The sequence below is a fragment of the Cyanistes caeruleus genome, chromosome 4, assembly GCF_971803275.1.
Source record: "Cyanistes caeruleus chromosome 4, bCyaCae1.hap1.1, whole genome shotgun sequence".
Taxonomy (NCBI): Eukaryota; Metazoa; Chordata; class Aves; order Passeriformes; family Paridae; genus Cyanistes; species Cyanistes caeruleus.
Genome location: NC_141704.1, coordinates 45646822 through 45659468, shown reverse-complemented (window position 1 = coordinate 45659468; position 12647 = coordinate 45646822). Strand labels below are relative to the sequence as shown.

At 37.7% G+C, this 12647-nt stretch overlaps 1 long non-coding RNA gene across 1 annotated transcript in view; it reads right to left on the bottom strand.

Annotated features, from left to right (window-relative positions):
- Nucleotides 1–11466, bottom strand: part of LOC111937246 (uncharacterized) — a 41255-nt gene extending 29789 nt beyond the window's left edge. The window contains exon 1 of the long non-coding RNA XR_002868517.2: nt 11209–11466. This is a non-coding gene — a long non-coding RNA (uncharacterized LOC111937246). The remainder of the gene's footprint in view (nt 1–11208) is intronic.
- Nucleotides 11467–12647: the final 1181 nt, after the last annotated feature.

Here is a 12647-nt window from a genome sequence, read left to right as displayed (position 1 = left end):
TACTTTCTGAAGTTAGCCTCTCTCATCAGGAGAAAATCTTCAAAGAGTCAGGCCAAATTTTGTTAAGTCTCTGCTTTGAGCATAGTGTGATTCTGTAAAGATTATGTCCTGGCCATATATTTATTAAAATGGCCAAAACCACATTAATGCTAACAGGTATTTATTCCAAATTCAAGCTTCTGCTCCAGAGTCAAAAGCAACTGCTGCTGGAAAAGGACAATTAGGGTTTGGATTGGTTTGGACTGTTAGTTCTAGGAATTTTTGTTGCCTTTTGGCAATTTAAAAAAAAAGCAATCTTCTAAAATTATGCAGAATATTTCAGTATTGTTTAAATTATGTGATATTTTGGGGACAGGCTTTTTGTGAAATTAGTTCCCTGATCTAGATTATCCAGGAATCAAAAGTAATTATCACTATCATCTATTATTAGTTATGACAACTTATCCAGAACACTTATTAGTTTTGAATAAAATCAAAAAAATGGAAACTCTACAAAATGATGTTATCCCAGAGCATTTGGGTATATACTTACACTAAAAATGTTTGAATAACACAAAAATAGATTTTGTGGTGAGCAGAAAATTTAGAGCAGAAAAAAGAATGAATTAGTTGTATTCACATATTTTCTGTCCAAATTCTTATTATTCTGTAAAAAAACATAAAAAAATACTGGTGCAACATTGCCCTATAAAACATAAACTGTTTCTAAACACTGAGCCAAGGAAACAAGCAACAATACTAACAATTTGTTGTATAAATCCATATATATAATCCAGGGAAATGTCTGATTTGCAGGACAGCAGAAAATTCTACATGATGGAAACACAGGGAAAATGTTCAAAGTGGATCTTAAAAATGCAAAAAGTCTCCTTAAAGACAATGAGAGCTTCATTATTGACTGTTGTGGCCAGTCTAGAGCTCCCAGTATGTCTCAGTACCTCAAGAACTTTGAAGAATCTTGATTAATGACTGGGTCAATGATTCAGTCTCTGTTATTGCCATTCCCTGATTAACTGAGCAAACAAGCTCTGTTAGCACATCTATATACGTATATTAGCAAGGGACATTGCAAAAATACTCATTGCAAGTCCCAGTTTGAAAGGAGTCAAGCAGATTCATTTGTTTTCTCAGTGTTTATTGGAAGTGAGCATAAAAAGTAAGCAAATAAAACCAGATGGAACTCATTTTTTATTACATTCAATAATACAAAATTCAATAGTATAAAATTCAGAGTTGTGCTCCTGAGAACCAATAATATAAAATTCTGCTATAAACTCAATTGAGAATCCCTCAACTAGAAAGAATGAGGAAGAGAAAGACCTTTGTAACATAATTAATCACAGGGGATGACTGTGAGTCAACAGGATATTGCAATAATTTAAAAGGAATATGATCCAAGGATGCCTTCAATGAGGAATTTCTAGTAAAGAAAGAATATTTCCATTCTACACAGTACCATTGAGCATTCATATAAAATATGTTAAGCTATATGGAATTCTAGCCATAGATGTCCATGAAAGATTAAGGGAAGCTGGAATAAGTGCTAAGAAGCTCTAATGGACTGATGGGATCTGTAGATGTGGAGCCTGTCTTGTAGGAACTGGAAAAAAATTTTGCTAGTGTAATGTAGTCAAGTTATAGTTGGGATAAGACTCAACAGCTTCCATCAAAGTGCTAGGGACTACTTAAAGAGAAGAAAAAAGGAGTTTGAATGGTACAGGAACAGATTAGTGTTAAGAAACATGAATGCAGATAAATGGGAAACATGAATTATAAATAATCCCCCTATTTGATCAGCAAGGCTTTCATAGTGTTCATTTCCATAACAGTTAGAGAAAACCTAACCACTTCTAAAATCCACCATTATAATTTTTTAAAAAGTAATTATAAAATTGTGTCTTTGATAAGCTTGTTTAGAACTTGCTGGATTATCACATATTTACCAATAATTTACTAAAAAAAAACATTACTGGATATTCTTCACAATTATTCTTCATTGCTTCTCTTTTCTAAGTATTCAGACTTCTGTGGCACACCTAATTTCCACTGTGGATCCATATGATATATTTGGAGAAATCAGCAAGATTTTCTCAGTTAAAGCAGAACAATGGTCGGAGGTTGCTCATGGCCCTCCACCTCCTTAATGTGGGAAACACCTGTCTTTTGCTTCCAGATTAAATCTTCAGTTGAAAAAGGTTGAGCAGTTCCATCCACTGAAGGAACCATTGATAATTCTGTGTTACAGCTAGAAGAACAGCATTAAGGAACAGCAAAGTTAAATTAATTCTAAGACACATACATATAAACATCTGTGTTTCTAATGGCCATAATAAATTTTACCTCTCAGAAAAAAAAAAAAAAACAAAACCACATTTTGTCTGTCTTGATAATTGGATCAATTTTTCACTTATGGTTTGTCAATCGCTTGACATTTCATTGCATGAACGACAGAACTCAAAAGTATTTTAATTAGCATAGTCAGGCTCTAATCTAACCCTAATCTTCTAAGTGCAGTTCTAAACCATGTCTGAACATCTATTTACTAAACAGAAGTTAATTAAAAATATGGATCAATACCACACACATAGCATAAAACCGAAAGCTGAAAGAATATGCTATCTGCAGAAAAACAGAACTAAAGTGACAACTAAGGGTCTTAATGGGCTCATGAACTCCTTTCTCTCCCTGTACTACTATAACTGCTTTGATTGCAATCAAAACAGTCAAAAGAAGATGCACTGGTTTAAATTTTATTATGTATGGATTTTTAAAATAAATTAGCTTCTGAACAAAACCCAGGATGAAGTAGTGTACAGTTTAACATTTCATTCTTTTCCAGTCATTCTTCTCAATCTTATCTTTGCTTCTGAAACTGTAACAATGCTACTATTTGTAGAGTTCTGCAAAACTGGACCACTTAAGTGATCCATGTTGAATAAAACAAGGAACAAAACTTCGAAGTGATCAATTCAGAGTACAGTCTTCCCGTGGTTTCACTGGCACAGCCAATGAATGCCCTAGGTTGCAACCCACCTATGGAACAGCAATCCATTTTGAGGAGAGGTGTAGCTTCTGCAAGACAGGTTTGAAGGAACAGAATTACAACTTTGAAATGTCAAGAAAATCTAAAACTGTGTTCATCAAGAAATAAAAGCTTGTGGGGTTTGGGCACTTTTTTTTTTGTTGTTGGTCTTTAACACTCCTGTCATTGATTATTTTTGTATGTGTTGACCACTTCCAAACAAGAGATAGGTATCTCAAATGATTTGGCCACATAAATGTGTGACTCCAGGGAGCTACAGGAGTTTGGATAAACACATATATGCCTAAAATTGGGCTGGTACCAGTTGGTGTCTTTATTTAAACAAAAATATTCAGGCACATATCAAAACAGTTCTCTAAAGGAAAAGCAGAAATCATTAGGTCAGTTCAAATGCTCGTAAAATCACTGCCTCTGCACTCATAGCAATATACCATGTTCTTATAGTCAGGAGTAGCCCTGCTCTTAATCCTCAATTCCTTGTCAACAGCTGCTTTAACACTCTATGGATATCTGGTTCCTGTTGTGTTCACAACTTGTAAAGTGGCAAGAATGAGAATGGTCCAAAAGTAAACATGCTTGAGAGATGCAGATCAAGAGCAGCCCGTAGGGAGCAAAGAATCACTGTACTGGAAACCATTCAATCCATCCTACTGGATTTACCAGGCACTTCAAACTACCTGAAAATAATTCACACATCCTGGCCTATGTGACAGGCAGTTGATTCCTAGGAAGCAAAAAGTTTTGAACTTCACTGCCAAGAGAGATGGTCACTTTCATGTTCTTAGAAATTCAAACACAAGCTGGAATACTGATTAAATCCTAAATTTTCCCCCTTGCATAAAATACTGTAAAAGTAGAAGAAAATCTATATGAAGAGGAAAAAGTATATGAAGAGAAGAAAGACACCATTCATTTTTTAGTTTAGCTGTTATAAAACACTCAGGAATCCATGCTCATCTACACATAGTGACAAGCCAAGCCACACTAATTTTACTGTCTGTAAACCAGTCTTTAATTCTCATTGATCTGGACTTGAAGGCAGACTAACACTATCCTACTTGAAATCTGTGTAAGAAAGTAATTTCTAGAAGAAATGGTTCAAAACATCATCACATTCAGTCCAGAAATGGGAAAGGGAAAGCAGATGGCTAGGATCAAGTTCACTACAGCTTCTAGCATTAAGTTGCTTAAAGTAACATGAAAGTTTGTTTTGATAACCAGCTGATATTGGGAGAAGTGTTTGGAAAGTTGTTGCTGTAACATTTTGAATTTATACATTAAAAACTGGCTTTTGACAGACTACCTCTTTCTAAGGAAAACCTGTAAAGTGCATGAGTTTTAAGGCAGATCAGTAGGTAATTACACTAGTAAATCATATGACTATGTTTGAGGTACTGCCTCTGAGTCACTGGAGTGTAATTAAAAAACGTGCTACAGAACATTTAGTATGAAGAACTACTTGTGGTTTTATGATTAGACTGGAAAAGCATATTAATATATCGATAAGGCAGCAAAGCAGAACATTAAAGTTTTCTACACTTAATCTTTTCTCTTTTCTTTCAGAAAATAATTGCTATTTCTTTGTGTTGTACCAAATTTAGTAAAGTGTTTATTTCTCAGTGAAAAGAAAAAAAATTAAAAAGTGGAAAAAAATTAGAATTGGTGAAGTTGCACATATGTTATCAAGAAGAATTTTTTAGACTTTTCAAGCACTGGACTAAGTGCGTGGATTCAGACAACTGTCATGAAGCAATCCCAAATAGTTTCCGTATAAAGTAGGAGCTTTTTTTTCCGACTTAGCTGACATGAAATCCAGACCTCAACTTCCAAAGAAGGGAGGTTTTAGCAGAATATTTTTGCTGTACTTCTGTCAATCTTATTTAGCCCTATGAGATGCACACTCTACAATGCCCTTCCTCCTCCACATCTCAGGAACAAGTCCCAGCTCTGGTAGGCCCGCGCCATCTAACTCATACTGCTCAAGGAAACTGCTAAATGATGAGAAAGATCTGTGAAATAGTCTGTGAAATGGAGACCTGCACACTAAAAAGGGTAAAAATAAGGCAATTTTCCCTCTCTACTCTGCATTGGTGCAGCCTCAGCTTGAATATTGTGAGAAGTTTTGGTTACAGCAATATAAGAAAGATATCAATCTATTAGAGGGTGTCCAAAGGAGGGCAATAAAGATGGGGAAGGGCCTTGAGGAGAAGCTGCATAAGAAGAGTCTGAGGTCACTTGGTCTGTTCAGCCTGGAGAAGAGCAGACTCAGGGGAAACCTCAGTGTGGTCTTCAACATCCTCACAAGGGGAAGACGAGGAGCAGGCACTGATCTCTTCTCTGTGGTGACCAGTGACAGGACCTGAGGGAATGGCCTGAAGTTGTTTCAGGGGAGGTTTAGGTTAAGAATTAGGAAAAGGTTCTTCACCTTGAAGGTGGCTGAACACTGGAACAGGCTATCCAGGGAAGTGGTCACAGCACCAAGCCTGACTTCAAGGAGTGTTTAGACAGTGCTCTTGGGCATGTGGTGTGACTCTTGAGAGTGGCGCTCTGCAGAGCTAGGAGTTGGACTCAATGATCCTTTTGGGTCCCTTCCAACTCAGCTTATTCTGTGAAAATTGTGGAGGTTTGTTCGTTCAGATGCTGATTATTATCAGCTCAAATTTTCAAATAATAGCACCAGAAAGACAAAGTATGAAATCATAAAGGAAAATACAGATACTTGGGAAATGATGGCAACTTAAGAGCATTGAAACTGGCTCAAGGAGGCAAGGGGGTCTAAACCTCCTTCTCCTGACAGATGACTCTGATAAAGGTCTGATAAATTTTATATGTATATCTATATTTATAATGTATAATAATACTTTCTGTTGCTTACTTATTCCAGTTCAAAATTGTGCATTTTAACTAATAACCGTTGTTTTTAATCAATTTCTTTCCTGCTTGCATAGTCTCTTTACACATGGATAAAGATGCCTGAATAAAGTAACTCAGAGATACAGCCATTATATTACCTAAGACCACCCTATCATTAAAAACACTTGTTAGATTATCCTATCATCATTTAGATATTCTAATTTCTTAGATGATCAATGCACATGTAAGTATGCCAAAATTGACCGCCAAAAAAAAGCCAAGTATTTTTACATGGTTTATGCTGGTTTTCAGGTAGGCAGGATCAAAATCTCTATTTCTAAGTAAACAAACAAATGACCATGATTTACCATATATTACTCAGAGGAATTGCCCACATGTAGCCACTTCTTGAACCATGGGACATTATTTCACACAGTTCAGTGCACAAAACACAACTAAATTAACTTACCTCTGCCTGGGGTTAAGAACCCTTAAGTAAATATTTGCTTATTAAACAGCTGTTGCACCATGTATTTATTCTGCAAGGTTAGAGTTATATAGAGGGAACCTAAACTCTGGGCCAGAAAAAGATACATTTGTAAAGGGTATAGACATATTTCTACAGCTTTCAGTTAATTCCAGCTTATAACACAGAACAACATTACAGTGGGCTTCTCTTCATCCTTATTCAACTTTCTCAGCTAACTGCATTTGTTTTTTTCACAGTGCAGTAGTGTGAAGAAAACTTCAGCTGTGATCCAAGTTTGAAAACATGAGTTTGCATCAAGACATGTTGAAATGATTTCCCCAAACATTAATGTCAGAAACAATCAATTGCTCTACTCTAACGCTTCTGCTAATAACAATAATAATCACTTCCAAGTGAAAGAGAAGAAAAAATTCTATCTAGGTAATAGATTCCTTTTGGGATTTTTGCCTTTCCTTTTCCAGCATAGGCCTGGGGTACTGTCCTGGTGTAATTTAGGGGCAGAACTAGATGATCATGGATAAGAGAAGAGGTTAATCAAACTGAGTTAAATAGGCTATCAAAACTAAGTTAGTCTTGTTGGTGACCAAAGAATACCTGATCACTTCCAACTCACTTCTAATTAAAAATTAGATATATAAAACCCTGTGGTATTGCTGGGGGAAGGTGTCACATGAATGTTTCACAGCTGAATTGATTATCCAACATGATTCAGCAGAATTCTCCCTGATTGATTTGAGAAGGATGCTACAGAGTGTATGGATATTGCACCATTGTGCCTTTACTGTAGAAGTGGAGAAAAGGCACTTAAGATTTTATTGTTGGCAGAGATTTACACCAAGAAAAGTTTTCTCTCTTCCCCATCTTTATTTTCTCTTTGTTTGGGTTTTTTCCTTTTCTTTTTGCATTACACCATATAGTCATAGCTGTTTCACTTCTCCAGTTCCTTTTAGAACTGGTATGTCAAATAGTAGAAAGGGTGATTACCAGGTAGTGTGATAAATTCTCAAAATACAAAGAAATATTGTAGAAAACCGGTTGATATTCCCATAATGAAAAGTTTGGGCCCACAGATTAGACAGACTGTACCATGAAGAGTCTGTATTAATTCCTTTTTTGAAGGAGGAGATTACACAGCTTGAGAATTTAATGAAGATAACATGATTAATTTTGTATGAAAATTTGATTATGGACTGCTGCTTGGTTCACTGCAGATATTTACACTATAATGTTATGGTGCGTGTACACACACATGCTCTATTATTGAGAATACAAATGCAATAAATTAATAACTATTAAATGGGAGAATTTAAATTATCTGTGCAAATAGAATTCAGTCTCAATAACTAGAACAGAGAATTGTAGATGAAAGAGGAAGTTTCTGAGTTGAATCTCTATAAAACTCTTACTTTTCATGCTGTGCCTTCTGCCAACTTGATCCATTTCACTGCCCTGAGAAGGACATGAGGAGACTGAAGAGCCTGCTGAGAATCTTTTATGTTTATATTTTTCTGGAAATTTGTCTTCATTTACATGCAATGAAAGGTACTCAGTTAATGAGTACTCATTCAACATTAGGTTTTACAACCAGTGTTCACTGCGAAGTTCCATGCTTTATTTTAATTCATTCAATTCATGTCATTCTCTCAGGACATAAATATTGATTTCCTCACTGTTTTTCTCTGTGGAACTTTTCATTATATTATGTGAATACTACAGAAAATAATCATTACGATATTTTGTGAAATGACAGGTTTAGTATTCATTGCCCATTTTACAAATATTTTAAGATTTTAAAAACACCTCTGAATTCTGGAAGTCTACTTTTAAATATTTCCCAATGGGTTTCTATCTCAGATATTTTGTTTTGCAGAAAGACTTAAAGCATGGCTGGCACCAAAAAGAAACTGTGGCACCCTCATGATGATGACCCTTTTTCCCTGTGAAGACATTCAGTGTCACTGGGCATAACCCTTTCTCTTTCCTGCGTTTCTGAGATTATTCAGTCACCATCTACCACCACTGGCAACATGTAAAGAAGATTCTTACAGACAGTTGTCTAGTGTCTTCCATACTTAAAGGATCCCACTCTTGTCTGTGGTGCAGAGGAGGAATAATATGCTGGGTCTGGGGAAAAATAAGGCTAGAAGAATTTCCTACATAGTGTGCATGTCTTGGAGAACTAATTGCTAAAATTAATTTATTTATGGGGAATAACTTTCAGCATGTGAGACATTGAAACACTTTTATTTCTTTCTATAATTTTGATTTAGAGGTTTTGAGCTAAATTTTTAAGACATGAATCTGCAATATTAACTTATAAAAATGTACACTGAGGCACAAAAAAAAATCTGTTCAGCAGTTATCTGGAGTTGATACAAACTGAAGGTACTGCCACTAAAATCATCAGACCTTGGAAACCTCATTCTGTGCTCCTTAAATCATTTGGAGAAACAGAAACTCTCAGAAGAAAATTTATATTGCAATTCCAAATCTTAAATATTTAAATAAATATAGAGCTGAAATATATAAACATGGAACTGCCCCTGTAGGCATAAACTCTTCTGTTCATTGTTTTTTCCCTTTGCAATTTGACATATAGTGCTGAATCAATGAGGCAATTGATCATTATTAGATAATCACACACCTGGGAGGCTTCAAGGCACAGGATGTAATCAGATGTAGTCAGAACCACAGGGGTATGATAATTTTTCAGTTATATGTAATCATATAATTTCTTTAAATTTTACTACTGCAATAAATAACTTACAGTGTGAATAGAGCTGCCAGTTAATGTCACAATATTTCACCTATAAGACTTGCAGAGACTAATGCACTTCTACAAAAACCCTAAAAGCCAGTATAATTAGAAGGCTGATTCAGTCTAACATTCATAATCTGCATCTGACAATCTCCCTGGAGTCAGAGCATTTGCAGTGCCTCTCCTCAGCAGCAACAGTAGAATCAGAGCAGTGGGTATCAAGTGGCCAAGACTTACATGTTTGCCTTATTGATAAACATGTGAGGGGAAATTGGGGAGTTAATTTTCACATAATGGCCAAGTTTTACTCTCTTTTCCCAGGATTATTCTGGAAAATTTTGCTGTCTCTGAATATAAATATAGAATATGAAATTCCGCCATAAAATAGACCCTGAGAAGAATAGAAGGAAAAATTTTGTCATGCTATTATATTTATAATTTTTAGAACTATGTATACTTAAGGCTCTGTATAGTGAAATGTCTTTTGTCTTTAGTTAATAAAAGCTTCTATTACTGTTAGTGAAACAATGTAGGCACGAATGAAAAGAACAAAGAGCAAGGTGCTACAGGAGCTGCATGGAGCACAGCAGAGGCTACAGAAGGATTCTGGGAACCTGTCAGCCTCAGCTCTGTACCTGGCAAGATCATGGTACAGATCTTTCTAGAAACTGTGTTAAGGCACATAGAGAACAGGGAGGTGAAGCAAGACAGGCAGCACAGCTTCACCAAGGACAAGTCCTGCCTGACCAAATCATAGCCTTCTATGATGGAGTGTCTATGTCTGTGGAAAAGGGAAGGGCTACAAACGTCATTTATATGGGTTTCTGTAAAGATGTTGACACAGTCCCTCACATCCTTCTCTAAATTGAAGAGAGATAGATTCCATGGGCCTTCAGTGGGTAGAGAATTTATTGAATGCTTACAAAGTGGCCAATGGCTCAAAGTCTTGATGGACATCCATGACAACTGGTATCCCTCAGGGGTTTGTTTTGGGACCATTGTTATTTAATATCTTTAATAATATAGATGAAGGGGTAGAGTGCACCCTTAGCAAATTTGCAGATGACACCAAGTTGAGTGGCACAGTCGACACACATGAAGGTTGGGATCCAATCCAGAAGGACCTGGACAAGCTCAGTGTCCTGGAGTGATGTTATGATGCTTGTATCCCAAATCATCTGCTCTGTTCATGTTGATATTAAGTTCTGCAGCTTTAAGACTGGTTCTGAGAGTGAAGTGGGGGAATGAAGAAGCAACAGTTTGTTTTCAGAAACAGCACTCACTCCTCCATGTGCTTCTCCAGACTGTGTGGTCTGCACCACAGACAGACAGCGGGACAGAGATCTCCTTGCTTTTATTAGCCTTTAGCTAGCTGAGGCAGAGAAGTTCCCTGGACTGTTTTTTCCCTTTTTTTCCTTGGACCTGTTCAAACCTGCTCTGGACTGAACACCCAGCCAAACCCCGGGAGCTCACGCCTGTGGCCCACCGGGGCCTGGGCCTCCGCACTTTCCAGCACCAGAAGGACTGATAAGAACCTGAGCAAGCCGAGCTACACCACATGAAAGGGACTTTTCTGGATTTGCCCTCTCTTTGAACAGTGAGAAGTGTTATTGTTTAATATTATTCAATTTCTGTTAAATAAACAGTTTTTTCCACTTTTCTCCAAGGAAATATTTTTCCCGAACCAGCTGGGGGAGAGGCCGCTTGAATTTGCTTTCTGGAGGGAAAAACTTTCAGAAGTTTTCTCACAAATTTGTCGTAAACCAGGACACTCGAGAAGTGACCCCATGGGAATTTTATGATGTTGAACAAGACCAAGTGCAAGGAGCTGCACTTGGATCAGGGCAATCCCAGGTATCCACACAGGCTGGGGGTGAACAGATCCAGAGTAGGCCTGCTGAGAAGAACTTGGGGGTGACAGGGGATGAGAGGTTGGACATGAGGTGACAATGATCACTCACAGCCCAGAGAGCCCAACATGTCCTGGGCTCCATCCAAAGCAGCATGGGCAGCAGGGCCAGGGAGGGGAATTTTTCCCTCTGCTCTGCTCTGGTAACACCCTACCTGGAGAGCTGCATCCTGATCTGGGGTCCCCAGCACAGGAGGGACATCAACACATTAGACTGAGTCCAGAGGAGGAACGCTAAGATGATTGGAGGGATGAAGCACCTCTCCTATGAGGAAAAACTGAGAGAACTGGGATTGTTTAGCCTAGAATAGAGAAGACCTTGAGGTGGCCTAACTGTGACCTTCCCTGCAGGGACCCTACAAGAAAGGTGGAGAGAGCCTATTTACAAGAGCATGTAGTGATAGGACAAGGGGGAATGGTTTCAGAATGAGATTAGGTTTAGATGAGAAGCTATGAAGAAATTCTTTACTGGGAATGTGGTGAAACACTGGAATAGGTTGCCCAGAGCTGTTGTAAATGAACCATCCCTGCCAGTGTTCAAGGCCAGTTTGGATGAGGTTCTGAGCTACCTGTGGAAGGTGTGGTACAGTGGCAGATGGGTTGGGATCAGATGATCTTTAAGCTCCTTTCCAACCCAAATCATTCTATGATTAATATTAGTGAGTTCAGGGGAAAAAAAAGAAAAAGAAAAAAGTGAAGACAAAAACCTGTTATCTGTACATAACGTAAGTGCAACTGCCTGGCTTCTCCTTGTTCTTTCAACTGACATAAACCAGCCTTCCTTCTTAACATTTGAAAATACAGCTTTCCCTTTGATTATACTGTTCCCATGTTGAAGAAATCTTTCTTTTGGTGATTTAATGAAAAAAATAAAGGCAAACTAATGACAGAAAAACTCAAATGAAGTTTAAACACATTCCCCAAATTCATAGAAACACCAAAATGGAAGGCATGCTGTGAACTTACTTCTGGCAGGTGGACTGATATGAAGATTTTCAGCAAATCAATGTATTGAAACTTCTTCTGGAGGGCAAGCTTCAACAGTTCACCTGCAGTAGTCACCTGCACAGCTGCCTGGTTTTATTGCACAGCTACCTGGCAGGACCTCTCTTCATGGGACTTGCCCCAAACGCCCTGGAGATGGGGGTCCTGCCCCAGCAGCCCCAGGCCTGAGCCCCATAACCCCCAGCTCCAGGGAGCTGCCAGCATCCTGACTGGGTTGTAAACCATGAGCTTAAATATGAGATGTAAAAAATATGTTTTCCCTAATGTTTGGCTCAAAACAAGAGCAGGCACCCAGGTATTTTTCTCCAGAACAGTCATGTCTATTAGCAAGGTAGTAACTCACAGACATTTAGCTTTTGAAAAAGTTAGCTCTTTTTTCTTCTTGTCAATGACCATGCAATATTCAAGCACTCCCTTTAGAAATTTCAGAGTGGTTGGCCATTTGTGGGATACAAATTACAACATGGGAGGTATATTCACATAATCTGTCTTTGCAACATAAGGAACCTAGGCCGATTTCACTTTTGATCCCCTAAGGTCCTGTAAGGTTCCCTTAGGCTTAGTTCATCCTAGTAACTTTGGGGGGTGA